Raw genomic sequence first — 25041 nt, forward strand, 5'->3', positions numbered from 1 at the left:
AAGGAGAGATATGGGGAACAGTGTGTGTAGAAAGTATAGTCGAGAAGAAAGAGCGTATCGAAATCTCTGCGCTTGTCTGCGAGCAACCGTGATAGCTATGCGCATCAAAGAGTTGAACATCAAAGGTATAGGGATCACGGACGTTCGTAATCAATTCCAGGTGCCGTGAGATGCCCTGAGAAAGATCTTGCAGGATAACATCGCTGTAATCAATAGTTGGAAGTATGTTTGTACAAGTTTCTTTTAAGGTCAAGAGAGATGAGCTTTTTATAATTTTGTAGGGCATGGAGAGTTGCTGGTGTCTTCTTGCACATTGCAAATAAAAACGTTCTCAGTTCATTTAAGATTTTCATTTATTACTTCCCCTAGACTCTTCACCGAAGGAGATAAGTGGGTATTTGCCCAGTTTAGTGCTGAAGATGGTAGGGATTCCCGATAATTCGGGGTAATTAACCTTGAATGACCAATTAGTACGTCTTGGAGTTTGGTGGGTTGAGCTTTTACTCTACATCCTGCGTTCATTTTGATAGTGCACACACGCCGGATTGAGATTCTCGATAACTGTCGTCAGGTTTATTGGTTTTGCTCTTAGAAACAACTGGAGGTCATCATCGTACATGTGGTATTTGCAGTAGGACAAATCTGATGACGTACGAGTATCATTGACGTAGAGTCAAAGGAGTATAGAGCCTCTACCTAAACCTGCGGGACTCCTGACATTTTATGGTTTTATAATGCCGGACATGACCCATTGCTCACGAGATGTCACATATGAGTGAAACCATTGCACTGCCTGTGACGAGAAATTTAGGCTGCTAATTTGGGAAAATAAAATGTTGAAATCGACAGTGTCAAAGGCTTTGATGTAGTGTAAGTAGCACATGAAGGGCTTATTTCAATAGTGGTACAAGTCCATTTTTGTTCATTTTCAGATATAGAGTCCCAAAGTTAAATTAGCTCTGAAAAATCTGCAGTCAAGATACTAGAAATATTCAAGCATATGGCTTATTGCTAGAGATGAACCTTTCTTTCTTTTTGTTTGGATCATTAATTTCAGCAGCATTTTACACAGAAGAGTGAAGGTAATGGAGCTCTACCACTACTGAAATAAAATAAATTGAACGCTGTATTAAATATGTAAATTCTTTTATTGCAAATAATTTTGATTACAGTATTAATGTACACCTTCTTATTAAATTCACATGTATAATTTGAACTGCACACTCAGATTTGTATCAGGTCAGTTGGTTTCTGTAAAATTAAGGAGTATATTCTTCCTTTTCTTCTTCTTCATGTTCCAGACATCTGTCTTCCGTTTGTAGAGCAAGGAAATAACTATATTTGATAGCTGGAATATAATGGAGAAAATCAAGCTTGTCCTGCTTTTTATTTTTTAGCACTTTTCTCATATGTGGGTAAAGTTGTGAAACAGCAATAGTAAAATATGCGTGTGGTCTCCCTCTACTACGTTTTGAAGCAAAGTTCAGGACGTGGAAGTCAATGTCATCATTCAGTGTTTCCTTGTAGAGCATTTTGTACGGATTATTCCTCTCAAAACTCATTCATTGTATTTTCAGCCAGTTACATTGAACATACTCCTCATTTTTCTTCCTTCTTACCACTGTATTTTGTAACTGTTTTAGTGCTAAATAGTAAGAATGCTTCATTTCTGTGCATACAGATTTATTTTTCTGCCAGTTTTCCTAATTGTTTCATAAATATTATCTGGGGAAAACAGAAACTCTTTCTTATTTAATTGTTTTTCTGTCTGGGCAAAATTTAGCAGATATGGTGACCTGAACCCCTTGATCCAGATGTTTCACCCCAAAAATACATACGGATTTTGCCGTCAGTTAAATTGTGGCATCCAAAATTATACACGTACATGTTTCTTTTGTAGTACGATATTGATGTTGTCAGTTTAGGAAATGCAAATGCTTTTTGCAGGTCAAAGGTAAACACGGACATCTGGGAATCTGCCTCTTTACTACATGCTGTGTCTGTAGCCATTGCTGTTCTTGCAGCTTCAGCCCTCCTAAGGTAAAGCTCCTTTTCGGTTTGAAGCTTTCTTTTTTCTTCTGCATTGGTAGCAGCGTCCACTTCAAAGCTCAGTTTGTCACGAAAATGGCAAGTTTGGTGGTCGTAATGACAGGTTGAAGTTTTTGTTAAAGATTTTTCGATAGATGTGCTCCCCCACAATTTCTTTATTCTGAGATATGCATTTATCTCTGTACAAATCGTACATTTTGGCCACACACAGCTCAGGAATTACAAACCTTTTATGGGGACGATCCTTCCTTGCTAAATAGCTTTCGGAAACTGGAAAGCTTTTGGTGTGTTCCTTTACATCACTGATCAGACCTTCCGGTACAGAGAATTTGTTCTGATGTTTGCCCCTTCCATCAAGGTGCTTTTTGTTAAAAGCCTAGAGAGTCGTCCATTAGAAATGTCAAAAGTATTAAAGGAAAACTTCTTGCATACTATTGCACAGTTTCCGTTCACATGTAATCGACATTCATAAATACAGCTTTTCTGATAACCAGAGCCATCTCTTGGTCGTCGGCGGTTAACTGGATGATACGTGCATAAACCATTCAGAAAACTATTTTGGCGGTTAATATCACCCACAGCCCAGAAATTGTCAAATAACGTCTTCCCCTCATTCTGTGAAATTTTATTGAAACATTTACGTGCACACCTGCAGTTCACATCGCGAAATGTTTTTGGGGGAATTATTTTACCAGTTTCTGTGACGTATAACACCCCAGTGTTCCTTTTTCTCTTTCGAATATGCTTTTCATATGTGCCCGTTTTTCTTGCAACCCTTCTTGCTTCGAGTAGGCTTCCTTTTTGTCTGCATGTTTGCGGCTGCGCCGTTCGCACAGGCATCAGTAACAGTGTCTCCCGTTTCGTCATTTTTTGCGCTTTCATTGGAAGTTTAATCGTCATCGGTACTGGTATGTAGATAGAAAGTAACAAAAGTTATGATTTCTACAGCACCAGGTAATTGAAAACATATGTATATGTGAAATACAATTAAGATGGACACCCTCATTTTCCATTGTTATTGTCAACATAACCTTCATCCTCTCATTTTCGTTTTTTGGAACAAAATGTTTATAATGCTGAGAGAAGAGTAAGTAAACTCTTTTTACCTGCAATTGTTTGAAAATATGGATCATCAATTGTATCACAGTAACTTGATAATGCTCTTGAAACCATCATCTTCGCAAGAAATAGCAACACGCTGCATTCTACAAAAGGACACGGACTTGTGCCACTACTGAAATACATTCCTGCTTGCTTTCTCTAATGCGTCAGCATTGAGGTGCTCTCTGCTGGCAGCAGGACGGAGCTGGAGCTGTCCCACTATACAAATAAATTAAAAACGAGTTGTGTGAGTACGTTCGTGAGAATTACTCCATTTTTTTGAAAAGTGGACTTGTACCACTATTGAAATGAACCCTTCACATGACAGTCGCCTCTAGCGTATCCTTGGCAAGCTTCATGACATCTGTTTACCTTAACTATGGCAGATGTTGTGCTGCGACGTTCAAGGAAATCTTACTGGTATTCGTCTAATAAGTTGTTTGTAGCTAGGTGTTTTGTTAGCTGGTCGTGGACTACATATTCTAAAGTCTTGGACTGTGTGAGAAGAATGCAAATAGATCGGTAATCACAGGGTGCTGTGACCACGTCCTTTTAGGATGTGGCTTCAGTAGCCCTTGTTTCCGGGCCTCAGGAAAAATACTTATGGTTAAGAAGTGGTTGGAGTTATTTGTTACAGTGGACAGTAGTGCCTCAGTAACAGAGTTCGTCGTTTGGACGGTCGTATCCAGTAGATGCTGATCTGATACGCATGATGGTTTTTTTGAGGGTATTGCAAGTAAAATGCTCTAGATCGAATTTTTCATGGGTACAGTCGTTTATCCCCTTAAAGTAATCAATGAGTCTCTTTTGCGTTTGCAGTTTATTTATGGTTGTAAGTAAAGTGAAGTACCGGTTCAGTTCTTTGCCTGAGATAGTTGAATGAGCTGCGGTTTTTATTTCTCTTATACCAACACCATGCAGATTTTTCCATAGGACAGTTGGTCTATTTCCCTTGTCGGTTAATGTATGGCCATATGTGAGTTTTGCATTTCTTACAGCTTGACTGACTCTTTTCCGCTTATGCTTGTGAGCAATACAATTATCCGACGTCGTGTGCAGTTCGTTGTCACTTGCCGTCTACACAGAAACAAGTCGCTGTTATTTCCAGTCTACGAAACCTTCATTCAACACTTCATGGGTAACCTCTTCAATTAATATCACGAAATTGGCGACGTACACTCTGCATAACACGGCGTTTACCTGGCATACCTTCGTGGTGGTGTCATTTTCGGAAGAAACCGCACAAATTAGGATAGGTGCAGTCACTTTCTACATACGATTCATTCAAACGGTGACGAGAGGCGTCCTTTTCAAATGTCATATGTTTTAGTAGGCGCCTCCTGTATTACGTGACATGGAGAGCCATTTTATTCTGAGAGCGCTTTTGGTGGACAGCCCTTCATCTTCTCACGCACCGAAAATTGCGCAGAAGAGAAAACACCAAATTACGGCGACGTAATTTAAATTGCCTGCGGCGCCCTGAAGCTCTTATCTTCCAGCGGCACTCTCAGAGGGTCTGGTAAAACGAACACCTTCTCGTGCTTCGCAGTCTTAGCAAATGAATATTTATACGCATCTACAGGTGAAAGTACTCTACAAAACTCGATAGTTTAACTATTTTCACGCATGTCGTAGAATATGGACTTTTCATCGTTTCAGTAGTCTGTTGCCGTTGGTAGCCCTCTTTAAAAAGTGGGGAATGTTGAGGCAGTGAATGTTACTGTGTCGATTTCAGAACAAGATGGATCTACAGATCGAGTAACTATGTTTTTATTAAGTTTCAGTCATGTTCGCGTCACAACTGGTATTCGTGAACTGCCTGTAACATTTTATATGCTGCTTACTTCGGTCAGCATCAGCTATTTTTCTGCCCATACAACAAACTCATCTGCTTCTTCTATTGTCTCATTTCCCAATAAATTCCCCCAACATCCCCTGAATTTATTCTACTACATTTCATTATAGATGAGCTAGTTGATATTCATCTTATAACTACCTATCCATTCCATTCAGCTGATATTTCATGTCCTTTGCCGTGTCTGACAGAAAGACAATGTCACCGACAAAAGCTTTTTTTTCTTCTCCTTGAACTTTAATTCCTCTTCTAGATTTCTCTTTGGTTTCCTTTACTGCTTGTTCAATATACAGACTGAATTACATCGGAGATACGGTACAGCCCTGTCTCACTCCCTTCACAAGTTTTCCTCCCTTTCATCTCCGGCGACTCTTAAAAATGCAGTCTGATTTACGTACGCTACAAGACCTATAAGACAACCTTTTACTCCCTGTATCTTATCCTTGCTGCCTTTAGAATTTCAAGGATTGCATTCGATTCGGCGTGGTGAAAACCTTCTTTTAAGTCTACAAATGCTACAAACGTATCAGCTAGAATTCGTTTTTGGGGTTCTGTACTTCAGTCGATACAAGTGGAACCTTTGCAGGATCACTTTGTTGTCCGTCTGTCTGTTGTTTGTCGGTCCGTCTATTAAGAACCCCATTTCTCTGAAATGGTTAGACGAATGAACTTGACATTCATGACACATACTAACGTCTACGGTCCCTTAGCCTTGTAAAGATCTGAAGATTCGAAGTTCGTGCAATAAAAAGATACAGCCACTTACGTCACGTAATTTGATACTCGCAAACTTATCAAAACCTGTAGGGTACTTCCCGTTGACCAAGAATCAAGTTTTCACAGCACAACGAAAGGAAAAAGTCCGAAAATCGTTAATTACATCACACAAAAAGACATTTTTGTCTTTTATTGTCCGACTGTCTGTCCGCCTGCTACGATCCATTTTTTCAAACGTATGTGAAATCTTATGGGACTTAACTACTAAGGTCATCAGTCCCTAAGCTTACACACTACTTAACCTAAATTACCCTAAGGACAAACACACACTCCCGTGCCCGAGGGAGGACTCGAACCTCCGCCGGGACCAGCGGCACAGTCCATGACTGCAGCGCCCAGGACCGCTCGGCTAATCCCGCGCGGCGATCCATTTTATCTCTCACGGTCGATTTGACGTATGAAGTTGTAGCTTACATCGCATTATAAGGTGTAAGGTCCCTTGGCGGTGCAAAAAACGTACGCTCCTAAGCCAATTCAGACAAAAGATACGGCCATTTATGTCACATATTTTGATAATCCCAAACTCACTCATCGAAAGCTACAGGGTGTTTCCCGTTGACCTAGAATCATAAAATTTGGCTAGAAGCAAGGTTTCACCGAACGAGGAAAGGAAAATTCTGAAAATTTTAATCTGTAACTACGTCTCACGTAAAAAATATTTCTTTGGCATTTGTTGTACGACTTCAGCCTTGTAAAACATTCCTGAAAGTCTTGGAATTCCTGGGACCGATATCTTACCAGTATCACTGTCGATAACAGGCAAAAATCATCGAGATTCGCGATTTCCAGGGTGGATGAACTGTCTATATAAATAATTAAAATGGTACGGAACCCTCAGAATACGAGTCCTACTGTCACCTGGTCAATTTGCCTGTAGTAAGGTTACTGCAATTAAAGAATACTTTTCACCAGACGCATTTATTACAAAACATCTTTTGTGGTCTATGTGGACTCACTCACTCAGAAAGTAATCATTCTATTAAATTTGTGAAATTAAATATTCTTCTCTTTCACAATTTTAATAGGTATATAAGAAAATAATCGTGATCTCCAAGCTCAAGATGTTTCTATATGTCCCAGGCTGGGTCTCGACACATCAACGCACCTAGTTGTGAGCGATTGGGAAATGACAAGAAGCGCTGCATGTATTAAATTTGCATACATGAATCAAATGCGCTCGCTAGCACAGAATCTTAACGATTGACATGTCTGAACAGTGCCGGACATAATGTGGGACGTCGGTGTGTCCGAAAAGCATTTGAGGATACCGAAAAGATAACGTCAGAGCAGGAAAAAAGTAAACGGGAGAATACAGTGTAGTAGTGTAGACAATCGCATCAGTGTAAAAGCAGAAGGAAAAGCAAAGTGAAATCCTCCTGGCCGTCAAATGACAATTTTAACCATTTTGCTACCTTGATAACCATGAGAGAGAGAAAATGAGTATCCTAATAATTTGTTATCATTGTGTGTCTGTAATCGTATTTTCAACGATAGATGAGGTTTATGATTGGCGGAAGATCGAGGAAGCTAACTTCATACATCGATAGACATTCACCTCTGTAATGGAACTCATGGATGCCATTTTGTCCATGGATGAATTAAGCTTCAGTTGTCCTCCACCCAAGAGTAGTTTGGACATCACAGAGGTTTTCTAGGTGTGCCATTAGAAGCAGTACGCTCTTGCCTTCTTCAGCCTTTGATCGGACTCATCCATAATACTGAGGGAAAGTTTTCGTGGACTTCGAGCCAAAGAGCAACTGAGGATTTTTCACTACATAAATCATTGCCGCGTTCAAACAAACGGCATGTATCAGAAAACATCCTAGTAGGAACTTAACAGTGAACGTGATGCTGATGACGTCATATCTCATGAGCTCTGTATCGTACAATGATGTAATTTTACAAGTACGTTTAGTGGCTTATGTGAATACTGTCTAAAAATGTATCCCGAATACAGTTATTAGTAAAGAGGTAGTAAATTAAAAGCGTCGGGACTGATGTGGCAGTTTTATTGCATAAACAGCGATAATGTAGTAAGCGATAAAATTTTCTCTTTTCGTAATTTTGTGGGGATTGTCATCGCGAAAAATCTCTGTAAAGAATGAAATTATTTATGAAGGTTTTTTTGCAAGTCACTAAGTGCACTCATTCTGAAATACTGGATGAGTAAAGTCTGGTTGTTGGCACTTCGTAGGCAACAATAATTTTTCACCCCTACTCCCACCCCTTTGATAGGTGCGTTACGCTTAACCCCGTAGCGACTCTTTCTACACATTAAGTGCTGCGAATACCAAGTTTGGTTAAAATCGGTCAAACAGTTTAGGAGGAGATGTGGAACATGCATAGACCTATTTTTATAAAATTTATTGATTTTTCATATTAATTCACAATGCATAAAAAAGTCACAACTGATTTAATTTAAACAAAGAAATTTTCATTATTAGTTATTTTAATACTTGCAAGTACCTAAAGAGGTGCGACACCTTTCTTAAGTGACACATGTCATCACTTCGTCCCACCGCAAGACAGAAGGAACAAAGCTCTAGTAGATGACGAATGGTACAAAATGCTTTGAGAAAAACTTCGCGATTTATCTGCAACCACTACGTGACTAATCGTAGTTACGAACAAACGAAAAATTCAGCGGCGTCGTATTAAACTTGTTCACTGTAGTGTTCCGATTATACTGATAGACATCTGTAGTGGTCACGCCAGGGGGGTAAACGTAAATACGTCGCCTGTTGAAAGGTCGCAGAACAAGGAGAACATACGATAAAGTGGATAGGTGGTGGTTAAATGCAGCGAGCAAAAGGAAGCACAAAGCCGAAGGTTCATGCGGCGAGCCGGCTGCTCCATTAAGGCGGGGTCGATGTCGTGCGATTCGGTCGTCAGGCAGGAGTGGCTCACGAAAACCGCACTGCCGGCTGCTGGCTGCGGGGGTGGATTAGCCCCCACTCCAGCGGCGCGACCGCTGCTGCCGCTTTCGAGTACTGCTGGCGGTGGGGGTGTACAGAAGGGAGTGCAGATGCTGCACAGACCTCTGATTACCGCAGAGCTATCCCAGGACCGAACTGACATTTGCTGTGGTAGCACAGAAGTAGTCAATATTAGTGCAACAACGAAGGTAAGTTACAGCAACAGGCTTTGACAGATAAATGTATTTCATTTCTCAGGTGACACGTGACAAAGACGCAATGATATACGTTCCAATCAAGTAATACTAGATAGTTCCAGAGACGTTTCCAAGTCCCAAACAACTATGATGTGTATGAACAGATTAAAGCAACGAATGAAAATTTGGAACGAGGCTGGGATTCGAACCCGGGTCTTCTGCTCTCTAGACAAATGCGCTAACAATTGTAGCACCATCTTACTGCGGCATTTGCAACTGCCAGGCTTCCCTCACTAACCGATATTTCTTTTTACCTCTCACCCTGCCTGGTTTTCTCCCAGAGCACTAACAGTATCGCAGAGGCTTTCCAGCTGTACTGAGACAACTCCGTAGCGTCCAACGAAACAATGCTGTACGATTTAAGGGGCAATAACAAGTCAGCTGAGGCGTGAATGGGAATTTGAATTCAGGAGGGAGGCGTGTTAGGGTAGTCCGTACAATTGTGCGAAGCCACGGTGGCGTGATGGCGTAATGAATAGAACATCTGCCTCATCTGCCTAGTGAGGAGGAGACGTGGGCATAAATCTGGGCGTTGGTTACAGTTTTCATTATTCGCTTCAGTTTGCATAAACACGAGGGTTGGAACTTTTATAGTGGCAACTATTTATTTACAGCTCGTACAAAATAGATACGTGTTTCGAAGTCTTACTGACCTTCAAAGTAGTCACCAGCACTATGTATAACCCGCTGTCAGCGATGTGGAAGTCGTAGGATACTCTAAGCAGTGCCAATTGTGTTGACAGTTCGAGCGGCGCGGTCTAAAAATGGCTCTGAGCACTATGGGACTTAACATCTGTGGTCATCAGTCCCCTAGAACTTAGAACTACTTAAACCTAACTAACCTAAGGACATCACACACATCCATGCACGAGGCAGGATTCGAACCTGCAACCGTAGCAGTCGCGCGGTTCCGGACTGAGCGCCTAGAACGCGGCGCGGTCTATTGCCCGACGAATTTGTAGGAGTTCTGGAGCGAATGCCGTGAAGTCTGTCCTTCAGTTTAGAAATCGAGTTGAACTCACGAGGGCTTAACTCAGGGGAGTGCAGTAGGTGGTATAGCACTTGGCAGCCCCGTCAGTCAAACAAATCAGTGTACGTGCTTGAAAATTGTCCTGCAAAATGATGGTCAGGTCCTGTAGAAAGTGTCATCACTACTGTCTCTAAGCTGGTCGTAGGTTGTATGAACACCATAGAGACAGACGTGATGACAACTTCCGCAGGACCTGACCATCATTTTGCAGGACAATGCTCAAGCACGTACAGTGCAAGCTGTTACTGATTTGTTTGACTGATGGGGCTGCTAAGTGCCATACCACCTACTGCACTCTCCTGACTTATGCCCTCATAAGTTCAACTCGATTTCTAAAATGAAGGAAACACTTCACGACATTCGTTTCAAATTTTGGAATTTTGTGGTAAGGTATTTTGGAACCAAACTACTGAGGTCATCGGTTCCTAACCTTACGCACGACTTAATGTAACTTACACCAACTTACGCTAAGGACAACACACACACCCATGTCCGAGGGAGGACTCGAACCTCCGACGCTGGCAGCCGCACGGTCTAGGGCGGACCGTGACAAGACGCCCAAGACCGCGCGGGTATCCCGCGCGGCCCCATTCGCTTCAGAACTGCTACAAATTCGTCGGGCAATAGACCGCGCCGCTGGAACCGTCAACACAACTGGAACTGCGAAGAGTATTATACGACTTCCACATAGCTGGCAACGGGTTGTATACAATGCTGGTGACTACTTAGAAGGTCAGTAAAACTTTGAAACACGTATCTATTTTGTACGAGCTGTAAGTAAATAGCTGCTACTATTAAAGTTACATCCATCGTATTTTCTTGACTCCCACCTACGCAGGGAGAAATGACCATTCTAATTAAATAAGCGCTATCAGAGCTCACACAGAATCATTTGTGTGTTCCCATTCGCAAATGCTGTTCTTGACTAGAACGGCTGGCAAATAGACCGCAAGTAGTTCCATGAAACCTCTATCAGAAGATTAAATGTGAATCATGTACACGTAGATACAGTTACCTTCCTCACCACAGTTAATTTACGAGCCGTTCCCGATTACGTCTGGCACATTCTCTAATATAGATTCCGTCTTGTAAATAAATATACTGTGTTTCAAGAAGATTCATCCGATGTCAAAAGACGATAACTTTTACTCTAATGAAGATAGAATCTTGGAGTAAATTTTAACTTACGCATAGGACTACAAAGTTTTTGTTTTAAAAATAACCATCCGATTTTACAAGGTTGTATCCTTTACGCGCAAGCTCATACAACCTTAGGATACTTTTTATAATTACGGTAAGGGTCAAAGTTTTTATCTTTCACAAATGTTCATTGTACCCCAGACCCATGAGAAACATCCAGACAGTAGTGAAACTCATCTTATACTTTTGCAAGTAGGTCTAGATCAACTTCATTCAGTGGTGTTGTTATACGATGTCGATGTCAGATTAGGTGACAATGGAAGTCAACGGTGCAACGTGAGATCCACGGTTGATCTATTGCCGAGGCAGCTCATTCAAATGGTTCAAATGGCTCTGAGCACTATGGGACTTAATTGCTGAAGTCATCAGTCCCCTAGAACTTAGAACTACTTAAACCTAACTAACCTAAGGACATCACACACATCAATGCCCGAGGCAGGATTCGAACCTGCGACCGCAGCGGTCGCGCGGTCCCAGACCGTAGTGCCTAGAACCGCTCGGCCACACTAACCGGTGTCAGCTCATTATTATGAAATCCTCATACATGCACAAAGTAATGTGTTTGAAATCTTATGGAACTGAACTGCTAAGGTCATCAATCCCTAATCTTACACAGTACTTAACCTAAATTATCCTAAGGACAAACACACACACACACACCCATGCCCGAGGGAGGACTCGAACCTCCGCCGGGACCAGCCACACAGTCCATGATTGCAGCGCCATAGATCGCTCGGCTAATCCCGCGCGGCTATACATGCACCTGCCAGTGCAATGGTGTTCCACGCTCTTGAAAACCGAATTCCCGAAATATTCTTGCAAATATGGAACAAACCGGATCTTCAGCATGCTGCTACTAGGGCGTGTGACTCATCTAACTGTCCATTTCACAGAAAAGAAAGAACCTTAAATCTTTTCTTGGGAAATGGCGAAAAACACATGAATCTTTGAAAAGTCTTCCTCACGCTCATGGTGTGTTGCGGTTGTGTTACCATATTCTTACATTGTGCCAGTTCATTTTGAGAGGTAGGACGCCACTCTCTCACTTCAACATCATTGACAGTCAGATTAACTTTCATGTTTTAGGGCGTGATTTTGGTGATCCCCGGTATTACATTTGCTATGTGTGATTAAGGACTTTTTTTACATGAGGAAATTGTTAACAGAATGTTCCTGTAACTGCATCTGTAACTTGTTCAGCGTTTGTACCCAGAGGGGAAGGGGGCAATAGCAGATGCGATCAAGACAGGGAGTGAGATGAATTGGAAGCCACAAATGTTGAGGGCGGCGATCTGCCCATAAGCATAATTCCTGGAAACACTGCTCAGTGATTCTTACCTACAGAATGACTTCTGGCTGAAGCTCATTACCCCTTCCACTTAGGGTCGAACAGAAGAGCGCCAATTCTCTGAAAAATTTTGCATGAGCCAGATGCCAGTCCATCACAGAAGAGGGGCCGATGGATACAAGTGAGTGGAGGAAGCAATTTAAGAGAAATGGTTGAGAACTGAGCTTTTGTGAAAATGGTGGAAAGATCTTATAACGCCATGCATTCTCATTTTAGAAGCTTCCATAGTTTGGACAGAGCGGCTGGCATACTGTCTACTGGAAATAGGACTGTAGCGCCCCCTGAGGCCAGAAAGTCATTAGGTTCCTTTGGTCACTGGAAAATACGTAGATTTCATATGAACAACTGTCTGGGAAGCTTGACAGCCTTCTTTCAGAAATTGGAAATGCTCAGCTCAGATCACTTTTCAAATGAGGAATGTGGCCCTATCTAGGTAGACGATTTTTGCCGAAACACGGTCGTGCTCACCACGAGAACGACGCCTCGCTAGTCTAAAATCTTCTTTTCCAGGCAAGAGAGATTTGGAGTAGCTGACTGTCTCCTCTCAGGATATGCAAAGTAGATACTTGCTCCCCTAGCGTGGGATCCCCAGTGCTGTGACTGGTTTGACTACCAAGCTAACAGAACGGTTAAGAGGGGAGATTAGAGATTGGTTTGTGCAACGTGGAGGCGGTTTTCGTTTCATTGTTTCTGTGGTGTCACCGCCAGACACCACACTTGCTAGGGGTAGCCTTTAAATCGGCCGCGGTCCGTTAGTATACGTCGGACCCGCGTGTCGCCACTATCAGTGATTGCAGACCGAGCGCCGCCACACGGCAGGTCTAGAGAGACTACCTAGCACTCGCCCCAGTTGTACAGCTGACTTTGCTAGCGATGGTTCACTGACAAATTACGCTCTCATTTGCCGAGACGATAGTTAGCATAGCCTTCAGCTACGTCATTTGCTACGACCTAGCAAGGCGCCATTACCAGTTACTATTGATGCTGTAAAACATGTACCGTCAAGAGCGATGTTCACCCATTATGGGTGTAAAGTAAAGTATTCCAGCAGCTACGTACGTTATTTGCTATTATAATTACCTTGTCCTATTCCAGACCTCACGCCAGCCTGCGTGAGCTTAAACTGACAAATTACGGCTTCCTCCTAGTGGATTGGCTGTCTTGCCAGTCCACAACAGTTTCAGCTCATCTGGTGGAGCACTCCAGGTCTTTCCATAGAGGGTGAAACTTGTGGTCTGTACCTTGTGGTTCACTAAGAGCCAGTGGCAGTTCGCAATTGTACCTACAGTGGAAACACATATCATCTCGGACATATCGTGTGTCACGAGGGTGAACTTATTCGTCCTGAGTCGGCCATCTGACATTTGACAATTCCAACACACACCGTCGTATCTATGAGACAAATTGATTTGGCCAGACAAGCGAACGGGAGCACCTCAAGCTGAAAAGTGCCGGGACTTCGACTCTGATAGGGAAGTTTCCCGGTTCGTAATAATCAGAACGTCAGACCGCTTAGTTAGCATGGACACGGCCGAACATTTCAGATGCCACAGCGACCGCTCCTCGCCGAGAGCGCGATGTATTCTACTGCCACCTGATTCAGGGTGAAGTGTAAAGTACTGCTGCACTGGCGTAGGGTTGTTACATGATATTCACAACTTCCTGTTCCCAGATGAATCAGAGTTCGTCGTATAGCTGATCATAGTTGGTTCCGTTTGAATAGAGTTGGGCCTTACAGTAGAGTCATGTAAACAACGTCAAGTTGCGTTGTATAAGGAATTAATTCGGGGGAGAATTTTTACAGCTTCCACCCAATGTATGCTTTGCCTATCAAACACATACCTTATCTAATTTGTGTCTCTCGTTCTTGTGTAGGATTTTATCAGCTGGTAGTAGTTACTAAAGGTATAACAACACATAAATACGCCACTGTTCTCATTCATACTCCCTCTACTGTTCACTGTTTTTATTTTTTTTGTGGTGGTACACGACACGCTTCACTCAGACATATATTTATCATTAAAGCGAGAGACAGTCTCCAACTAGAATTGGACCATCTGAAGACCGTGTTTCGGAGGAACGGTTACAAGGGAAGCTCTACATCCCACACCTTCAGCACCGGCGGAAACTGAGGATGAACCTCAGGGGTAGTGTATACGTAGGGCAGACCATTCGTACCATTGAGGACCGATGCCGAGAACATCAACGGCACACCAGACTGCAACAGCCCAGTAAGTCGGCAATCGCTGAGCATTGCCTGTCGGAACTCCACAGCATGGATTATGACCAAACCAAAGTCCTGATACAGACTTCCAAATACTTTGACTGTGTCATCAAAGAAGCCATAGAGATCAGAGTACGGGAGCCACAACTAAATCGTGACAGCAGTTTCATCCTTAGCAAGGTGTGGGAACCCGTGATCGCCCGGATTGAGAAGAAAAAGGATATTTCCCAGAGTGTACCGTCCTCGGGGGAGGAGGGAAGAATAACGAGAGAAGTGCCGGCAGACCCTCCTGAAGGAGAAGCCGAGGACGCAGCGCCCAGACAGCGGAAGAGCCTGACGGAGGGGCGGGAGGGGGATTGTTCTATATATTCATGGCGCCGGCCTACCGCCGGTCAGTACATCAGCGCACATGATGATGGTAACGTGGTCGATTGCCGAAATACGAGGTGCATTCAAGTTCTAAGGCCTCCGATTTTTTTTTCTCCGGACTGGAAAGAGATAGAAACATGCGCATTGTTTTAAAATGAGGCCGCGTTCATTGTCAATACGACCCAGAGATGGCAGCACCATACGGCAGATGGAATTTTACCGCCAGCGGCGAGAATAAGAACTGTTTTAAATACTTAAAATGGCGACGTTTTCCTTACTTGAAGAGCACGCAATCATTCGTTTTCTGAATTTGCGTGGTGTGAAACCAATTGAAATTCATCGACAGTTGAAGGAGACATGTGGTGATGGAGTTATGGATGTGTCGAAAGTGCGTTCGTGGATGCGACAGTTTAATGAAGGCAGAACATCGTGTGACAACAAACCGAAACAACTTCGGGCTAACACAAGCCGGTCTGACGATATGATCGTGAAAATGGAGAGAATTGTTTTGGGGGATCACCGAATGACTGTTGAACAGATCGCCTCCAGAGTTGGCATTTCTGTGGGTTCTGTGCACACAATCCTGCATGACGACCTGAAAATGCGAAAAGTGTCATCCAGGTGGGTGCCACGAATGCTGACGGACGACCACACGGCTGCCCGTGTGGCATGTTGCCAAGCAATGTTGACACGCAACGACAGCATGAATGGGACTTTCTTTTCGTCGGTTGTGACAATGGATGAGACGTGGATGCCATTTTTCAATCCAGAAACAAAGCGCCAGTCAGCTCAATGGAAGCACACAGATTCACAGCCACCAAAAAAATTTCAGGTAACCGCCAGTGCTGAAAAAATGATGGTGTCCATGTTCTGGGACAGCGAGGGCGTAATCCTTACCCATTGCGTTCCAAAGGGCACTACGGTAACAGGTGCATCCTACGAAAATGTTTTGAAGAACAAATTCCTTCCTGCACTGCAACAGAAACGTCCGGGAAGGGCTGCGCATGTGCTGTTTCACCAAGACAACGCACCCGCACATCGAGCTAACGTTACGCAACAGTTTCTTCGTGATAACAACTTTGAAGTGATTCCTCATGCTCCCTACTCACCTGACCTGGCTCCTAGTGGCTTTTGGCTTTTTCCAACAATGAAAGACACTCTCCGTGGCCGCACATTCACCAGCCGTGCTGCTATTGCCTCAGCGATTTTCAAGTGGTCAAAACAGACTCCTAAAGAATCCTTCGCCGCTGCCATGGAATCATGGCGTCAGCGTTGTGAAAAATGTGTACGTCTGCAGGGCGATTACGTCGAGAAGTAACGCCAGTTTCATCGATTTCGGGTGAGTAGTTAATTAGAAAAAAAAATTGGAGGCCTTAGAACTTGAATGCACATCGTATTGTGTCCTATTCACACTCATGCCAGTCTGTTCACCAGGGATTTATTTCGTCATAAAATACGCCTGGAGAAATTGAAGAATCACACTAAAATGTTGTTTATTTTGTATTAACACCATTTGCACCATTAAGCGAGTATTAAAAAAACAGAACGGCGCCTTACTATGAAATAAGGTTAACAGATGACACTTGTCACAAGAACACACTCCTTACTTGCCTAGATTCGCTGAATGCTTGGATAGAATCTGTCACGTTATTTGTCTTTATGGAGGACTGAATCACTGTGAATGCTTGGGCAGAGATAACAAAACCTCTGAGGCAGAAATGCTACGTGATATTGTATTGCGGTTAGGGAAACTAGTCACCTCTGACCCCAGCGTCCGTGTGAATGGGTTAGTTAAATGTCTGCATGATCTTTTAACTGCTCAATTATTGCATTTAAAGTCAGGGATGTACGTTAAAGTCCTGAAGGTCCACAGGAACAATTATAACGCCCTGAAAATCAAGAAACTTCTGCTGGCATGCAGCAGTGGGTGTGTGTATGACCTCTGGGTGAATGAAGTCAAGACAGGGTCTGTTATGTTTGGTTTTTGGTTGCCAAAACTGTCACAGTTGGACATGCCGTTCTCGAACACCGGTTAAAGAGTCATAATTTCTTCTGTTCTGAGTCACACTCACCTTGTTATTGAAGTGGGACACAACCCATGCAGAAATTACTGGGTAATTGGGAGGCACGCCGCTCTATCACTTAAACAACACTTTTAGCCAGATTAACTTCCATATTTAAAGGCATGATCTTGGCGTTCCCTGGTATTACATTTGCTGTGTGTTGTTACTGACTTTCCCTACTTGAGGAAATTGTGTTCTTGTAACTGCTTGTGTCACCTGTAGAGATCGAGTACCTGGAAGGTGCGTGTGTGAGTGTGTGTGTGTGTGGGGGGGGGGGGGGTTTATAGAGGCGATCAAGAACACGGAGAGAGATGAATTGGAGACCGCAAATGCTGAGCACAGCAACCTGGCCGTGTGGGTGGTTCTGCGAAATAGTGTTCAGTGATTGTCAGCTGCAGAGGGACCTCCAGGTGAAGCTCTTTCATCCTTTTGCTTGCGGTCAGACAGAAGAGCCCTGGTTCACAAACCATTTTACCTGTGCTACGTGTCAGTCTGTCAGAGAAGATGGACAATTGGCTGAAACTGGGTAGAGGAAGCCATTTAAGAGAAACTGCTGTAAACTGAAATTTTCTGAAAACGGTAGGAAGATCATACAACTCCATGCATTCTCATGTTGGAAGTTGGGATGATTCGGACAGAGCGTGTTGGCATACATGTCTAGTAGAGGAATGACCCTAGCGCCCCCCTCCCTGATGCCAGAAAGTCACAAGATTCTTTTAGTGACCGGAAAGAACATATATTTCTTGGCCAAGACTGTCTGGGAAGCTCAGCAACCTTCTTTCAGGAATTGGAAATGGTCGACCGGGAAAGATTAGGTCTCTCCGTAAATGAGGTAGACGTTTTTTTCCGAAACATAGTCATGCTTATTGTGAGAACGTCACCTCTGTATTCTAAAAACATCTTTTTTAAGAGGAGAGAGGTTTTGAGTCGCCGATTCTCTCCTCTCAGTATATGCAAAGTAGAGACTTGTTTCTCCAGTGTGGGAACCCTGGTGTTGTGTCTTGACCGGCTACCAGGGAAACAGAGCTGTCAAGAGGTGAGATTAAACGAGTAGAGGATAGTTCGTAGTTCGATTGCTTTGTACAATTTGGAGGAGATTTCCCTCTTTGCTGCCAACCTCTGTGGTCGAGCTGTTCTAGGCGCTTCAGTCTGGAACCACGCGACCGCTACGATCGTAGGTTCGAATCCTGCCTCAGGCATGGATGTGTGTGATGTCCTTAGGTTAGTGAGGTTTTAGTTCTAAGTTCTACTGGACTGATGACCTCAGATGTTAAGTCCCACAGTGCTCAGAGCCATCTGAACCATTTTTTCGCTTTTGCTAACTCGCATCCCGTACCGAGGCTTGGTGGAAAGTGGTTGTGATTCTTTGCCTTCTTCATCTTCTGGTCCTCCCCTGGTGGACACCTTCAGGTCTTTCACTGATAGGTGAGACTTCTGGTGGACTAGGAGCCAGTGTCAGTTTCCAACTGTACCGATAGTGGAGCTTCGTATCATCTCGGACATATCATGTGTGACGAGGGTGAACTTATTCGTCCTGAGTCGGCCGTCTGACGTTTGACAACTCCAGCATACATCCTCGTGCCTGTGAGTCAAATTGGTTTGGCCAGCCGGCCGGAATGGGCGAGCGGTTCTAGGCGCTACAGTCTGGAACCGCGCGACTGCAACGGTCGCAGGTTCGAATCCTGCCTCGGGCGTGAATGTGTGTGATGTCCTTAGGTTGGTTAGGTTTAAGTAGTTCTAAGTTCTAGGAGACTGATGACCTCAGAAGTTACGTCCCATAGTGGTCAGAGCCATTTTAACCATTTGGTTTGGCCAGATAAGCCAACAGGAGCACCTCTCACTGAAATCTGCCGGGATTTCAGGGTTGTGATACAGAAGTTTCCCGTATTAAAATAATCAGAACTTCTGATCGCGTAGTTCGCCAAATGCACGTTGACCGACCTTCCTTCCAGGATGACAACGAGTCAGCAACGGCCTCTAGGTGAAGAGGACATATGCCGGCCGGTGTGGCCGTGCGGTTCTAAGCGCGTCAGTTTGGAACCGCGTGACCGCTACGGTCGCAGGTTCGAATCCTGCCTCGGGCATGGATGTGTGTGATCTCCTTAGGTTAGTTAGGTTTAAGGAGTTCTAAGTTCTAGGGGACTGACGACCTCAGTAGTTAAGTCCCATAGTGCTCAGAGCCATTTTTTTTGAAGAGGACATAAGCTCCGCGCCCGACTGGTGACGGCCCAGTTCAATGGCAGCTGCAAGATATGTAACTGGGATAGCAGAGTCAACGACAGACACTTCGATAGCAGTTCAGGACAGACTTTTGTCAGTTAGGGATCAGCAGTCACTGCAAAGCTGATTACTTCGTATGTCCTGCTTGCGGCACATCTGTGTAATTGCCAAAGTTATGTATTGTAATTTTTTGATTGTAATAAAACTCATTAATGTGACTTGTTTGATTGTTTGTCTTGTGAACCGAGTATGCAGGCTCCCTAGACACAAAAGATTGATGATAAGGCTGGATGAAAGATTGGCGACGATGTCAATGAATACCGTAGCAACAACCCAGAGCCTGGCTGCCACAGTTTTGTTTGTCATGAGTTTTTGTGCCTTGCTGGCGCCCTAATTCTATCTTGTCTTTTCTTTGTAGGGGTGTGTTTACATGTCTTAACAGTCTCTTACAGTGTTTTTTTATTAAGTGTTTTCACGTGGGAGTTGCAGAAATTTTCTTTGCTTATGTATTTATTTTTATTGCTTGTAGTGTCTGTTTAATGCGTTTGCCTAGTCCATAACGAGCAACCCACCACTCCCATCCCCTGCTCAGGTGCCTCAGCTGCAAACGATAGATGTAACACAGCTAACACAGATGTTTCAGTTTCAGACGCAGCAGACTGCAACCCTACTCAATACGGTTCAGTTATTCACAAACCATATATCTAATACATAGCAAATTTCAACAACCATAGCTCCGAGTGCTATACTGCCTTTTCGCCAGTTTAACGAAAAAGAAGAGGAATGGCTCAAGTGGTTGCAACACTATGAAGCCCACGCCATTGCTCACAAAGTGTCAGGTACTGTGAAACTGCATTACTTTTTGTCAACAGAAGGAAGTGCGTTCTTTCGCCTCATTCAGAAATTGTTCCCTAACGCATCTCCAAGTGAACTTTCCTACGATCAGATTGTAGATTCTCTAAGTAACTATTACGACCAACAAGTGAATGTGGTGGCAGCTAGGTAACAATTCTTTCGTTGCAAGAAAAGGTCAGAACAATCTTATTGTGAGTAACAGATTTGCAGGGAATGACGAGGAAATGCAAATTAAATGTGATTGTGGTGCTTTGTATTCAGATATTATGTTGTGTGACGCGATTATGTAAAGTGTAACTGATTTCAGACCTAGAGAACAGATTCTGAAGTAGTCAGAGCCATCGTTTGAGCACTTAGTGCAAATTCTACATCAGTATGATTCAGGTGCCATAGCGGCCGATAAATGTGGGCAGCCACCGATTTGTCGGGTTGAGTCGTCCCTTGCTAATGACTGGCCCAGTAGGCAGCAACAGAAGGTGTGTGCCAAGCTGCGTAAACAGTTCTCAACAGAAGGTGTGTGCCAAGCTGCGTAAACAGTTCTCTAAACAGGCGGCTACATCCGTGAATAGAATTAAGTCATACCCTCGGTGCTATTCACGGCACAAATGCCAAGTCTGTTCGTCCAGACAAGCCCTGTGTTATGCTTCTTGTGACAAGAAAGGTCATGTTCAATCCGTATGTTTGCAACAGATCAAACATAAGAATTCTGCCCAGTCACATAATTCTTGTCACAAAGCCCATGTAATCAATGCAGTGTATTCAAAGTCTGCTGCAGGCATTAGCTAAACTAGTAAGCAAACAGTTTATTCAGTGCTATGCCAGTCCAACAAACCTTTTTTTATTTGTATATTAGTGGAAAACGTGTGAAATTTCCCTTTGACGAGGGTATCCCTGCTATATTGTTGAATCATAGCACACATGAATTTTAGGCTCCCCACGCCTTTCTAAAACTATCATGCACCTGACAGCTTATAATGGACAAGACATTTCTATTCTCGCAAAATGTACTTTGCCTGCCATGTCTCGCTCACATACGCAAACTGTGACTTTCACTGTGCTACAGTCACGCGATTGTGAGAACATACTTGGCCTTGATTCATTTGATTTATTTGGCAGGACAATGTGTTGTCAGTATCTGCATTCAATGCCAACGACAGTGTAGCTCGCTTGCTGAAAGAATTACCTGAATTCTTTTCTGGAGGTTTAGGCAAGTCTTACAATTTTGTTGCACATGTTACTATGAAAGAGAATGCTCAGCCGAAATTTTGCTGGGTCAGAACTGTTAACATTTCATTACGGGACAAAGTAGCTACTGAACTTACAGAATTGCAAGATAGCGGAGCTATTGCGCCCATAGAAGCTAGTCAATGGGCAAGTAAACTAGTTTTTCTCCCTAAACTTCCAGTCGCATTCGCCTCTGTGTTGACTTTAAGCCTACTGTGAACCCACAAATTGTGATTGATACTTATCCATTGCCACGCCCAGAGGATCCCATAGACAGATTAGACGCTAGTCGCTACTTTTCAAAAATTGATTTGCGCGGCGCATATCTTCAAACACCATTAGATGAAGAATCTCAAAGCGCGTGTGTTGTGAACACAATTTAGCTTGTTTAAATATTTGCGTTTGCCTTTTGGCAGTGCTTCTGCACACACCATTTTTCAACGGTATTTGCAACAGCTGACTGCTCAAGTACCAAAGTGTTCAGACTATCTGAACGACATTGTCGCAGCAGGTCGTACACCTGAAGAAAACACTGAAAATTTGTGTGCTTTGTTGGGTGTTATCTGATGGAGGACCAAATCTGAGTTGCAGTGTCTTGGTCATGTCATAAACAGTCAAGGTGTACATCCTCTTCATTCACATTTGTTAGCCATATGTGATCTGCCAGGTCCTTTCAATGACACAGAATTGCAGTCAGTATTAGGGAAAATGAACTATAATATTCGGTACATTGCATCGCTTGCGTTGCAAGAACATACCCTTGTTTGGACAGATGAATACCAAGAAGTTTTCCAAAAACTGAAAGACGCATTGGTCAGTGATCGATGATTGGTTCACTTTGATCCTGATAAACCAGATGTGTTGCAAGCTGATGCTTCTTCCTACGGAATCGGTGCACTGCTTCCCCACAGATTTGGTGATAAAGACAGGCCTATTGCTTTCGCATCAGAAGTGTTTCCGAAGCTCAGTGTAACTATTCACATGTAGAGAAAGAGGTATTGGCTATTGTATATGGAGTCACCAAATTCCACCACCATTTGTATGGTAGAAAATTCTACTTAGTAACGGATCACAAGACATTGCAGTTCTTGTTCCATCCTATGAAACCGGTTCCTGTACGAACTGTCCAAAAACTGCAAAGTTCGGCTTTGTTGTCGTCTCAATACTAGTATGAGATTGTGTATAGTCTGACAGCTCAGCATGCTGATACAGACTTTGAAGCTTCTGATGCATCTTGTTGTCACGTCGATGCTCACGATTGTGAATTGCTTCAACTATAGGAAAATTGCACAGGCCACGGAAGCTGATTCACATTTGAACATTTTGCTAAAATACATTCGCACATCTTCGCATTGCTTATTGCATAGCATACAGATCTCTGTAGGGCGCCGATACTTTGCACGTCAACATAGCCACGCTATACAGCAAGGTGTGATTCTTGTTCAGAACGACAGTATACAATCACGGATTTGATCCCCAAAGCTTTGCAAAAAGAAGTGTTGCAGCTACTTCACCAAGGCCACTGGATGATTGTCCGTATGAAACAGTTAGCGCGTCGACACTGCACTTGGCAGGGTATTGACACTCCAACAGAACAGATGACGTCACAGTGTCACACGTGTGCAGAAAATAAATCCGCTCCGCCACAAAAATTCTTTGCGTGGCCTAAGTCGCAATCACCAAGGCAACGTGTGTACATAGACTTTGCACGACCTTTTTCGAGCATTCGTTAGTTGATAGTGGTAGACTCATATAGCAAGTTTCGTTTTGCTGTGTCAATGAACTCGACAACGTTACGTAACACAGTTCAGGCGTTGTCCTCTATTTTTTGCCTCAAAGGTTTGCCTGAAACCATAGTGTCAGAAAATGGCCCATAGTTCACGGCAAATGAATTTCAAATATTCTGTGAAGGCAATGGCATACAGCATGTAACTAGTTCATCGTACCATCCACAGTCAAACGGCGAAGCGGAACGTTTTGTCAGTACCTTCAAGCAGTAGGTGACCAAAATTCGCACTGCACAAACCAGGGATCAAGTACTGCAACTGTTTCTCGCCTCGTATCTTTCGCATTCACGAGACGGGCCGTCGCCGGGGGAATTGCTTCACGGCCGACGCCATCGGAGAGTACGCCACCTGCTTCACCCTCTTCAGCATCCGCTGTCGAAGGAAGACCGCAAGTATCGCTTCGCCCCGCATGATATTGTGTTTTTGAAGGCTTTTAGAGGCAGCAGACGGTGGACGCGAGGCGAGATCCTTCATCAACTTGGCGCATGCGTGTATATCATTTCAGGCCCACACAGATTGTATCTCCGACATCACAATCAGATTCACCATTGTCATGTGCACGGTGATCCTTCTCCCAGGTTCACCGATCCCGAGGACTGCGCGCCCACAGCATCTGCCAGAGGATGCCATCACGACACCACAGGACGACCCCATGGAGGCGAAGCCTTCGCCTCCTCCGTCTCCTCTCGTCCTACCGATGGAGCTGGACCCGCCCACGCCACAGCGGCCGACTCCTTCTACTGCTTGGTATGGGCCTCAGGAGGTAAACGTGTGCCTTTCTTGGCGTTTTTCGGGGGACGTTTTCACCAGAGCGCAGTCCGGATGGGAGGATACGACCGAAAGTCTGACGTCCCCTGCAGCCACAGCCTCCGGTCCATCAGAGCGCCCACGCTCCTGCCTCTCCCCCGCTCCTCGCCTCGTTGTCGTGCTCCATATACGACGACGACGGTCCGTCGCTTTGGGGGGGGGGTGGGGGAGGGAATGTGCCAGCGTATAGTCAAGCTTGGGCACGCCAATCGGGAACGATGGAGAGGAGAAGGCGGTGAGAAGAAGCCAGCCAATCGCACGCTTATCGACCTCCCTTCCAGGATGACAACGCGACGGAAGCGCACCCTAGGTGAAGAGGACACAAGCGCCGTGACGGACTGGTGACGGTCCATTTCGATAGCAGCTTCAAGATTAGCGACTTGGATAGCAGTGTCAACGATAGGCACTTTGATAGCAGTTCAGGACAGACTTTTGCCAGTTAGAGATCAGCAGTCACTGCAAACGCTGATTATTTCGTATGTCGCCCTTTGTTTGCGACACATTTGTGTAATTGCCAAAGTTAAGTACTGTAATTTTCTGATTGTAATAAAACTCATTAATATAACTTGTTTGATTGTTTGTCTAGCAAACCGAATATGTGATTCCTAGACAAAGATTGACGACGAGGCTGGGCAAAAGACCAATGAACTTGTGCCCAGATTTTCTTGAAGCAGATATAAATTGCAACATCCTCAACCAGATCCTATTCAGAGATGGGCAACCTTTCACACTTGTGGAATAGTTGACCGACGTAACATCGTTTGAGCAGTCACATCACCAGTGGACAATCTGGAATTCCAGTGAGACTCCCCTATAGCTAATGTGTGGATGAGTATATCCACTGAAGAAAACTATGGCCCGATTCTCTTCGTCGAAAACTCCCTCAATGGGGCAATGCACCTGGATTTGTTTCAATAGTTCCTTTCACGACAACTTGACAGCAGAATTTGTGGAGATGCA

Source organism: Schistocerca cancellata, chromosome 7 (genome assembly GCF_023864275.1).
Source record: "Schistocerca cancellata isolate TAMUIC-IGC-003103 chromosome 7, iqSchCanc2.1, whole genome shotgun sequence".
NCBI classification, from domain to species: Eukaryota; Metazoa; Arthropoda; class Insecta; order Orthoptera; family Acrididae; genus Schistocerca; species Schistocerca cancellata.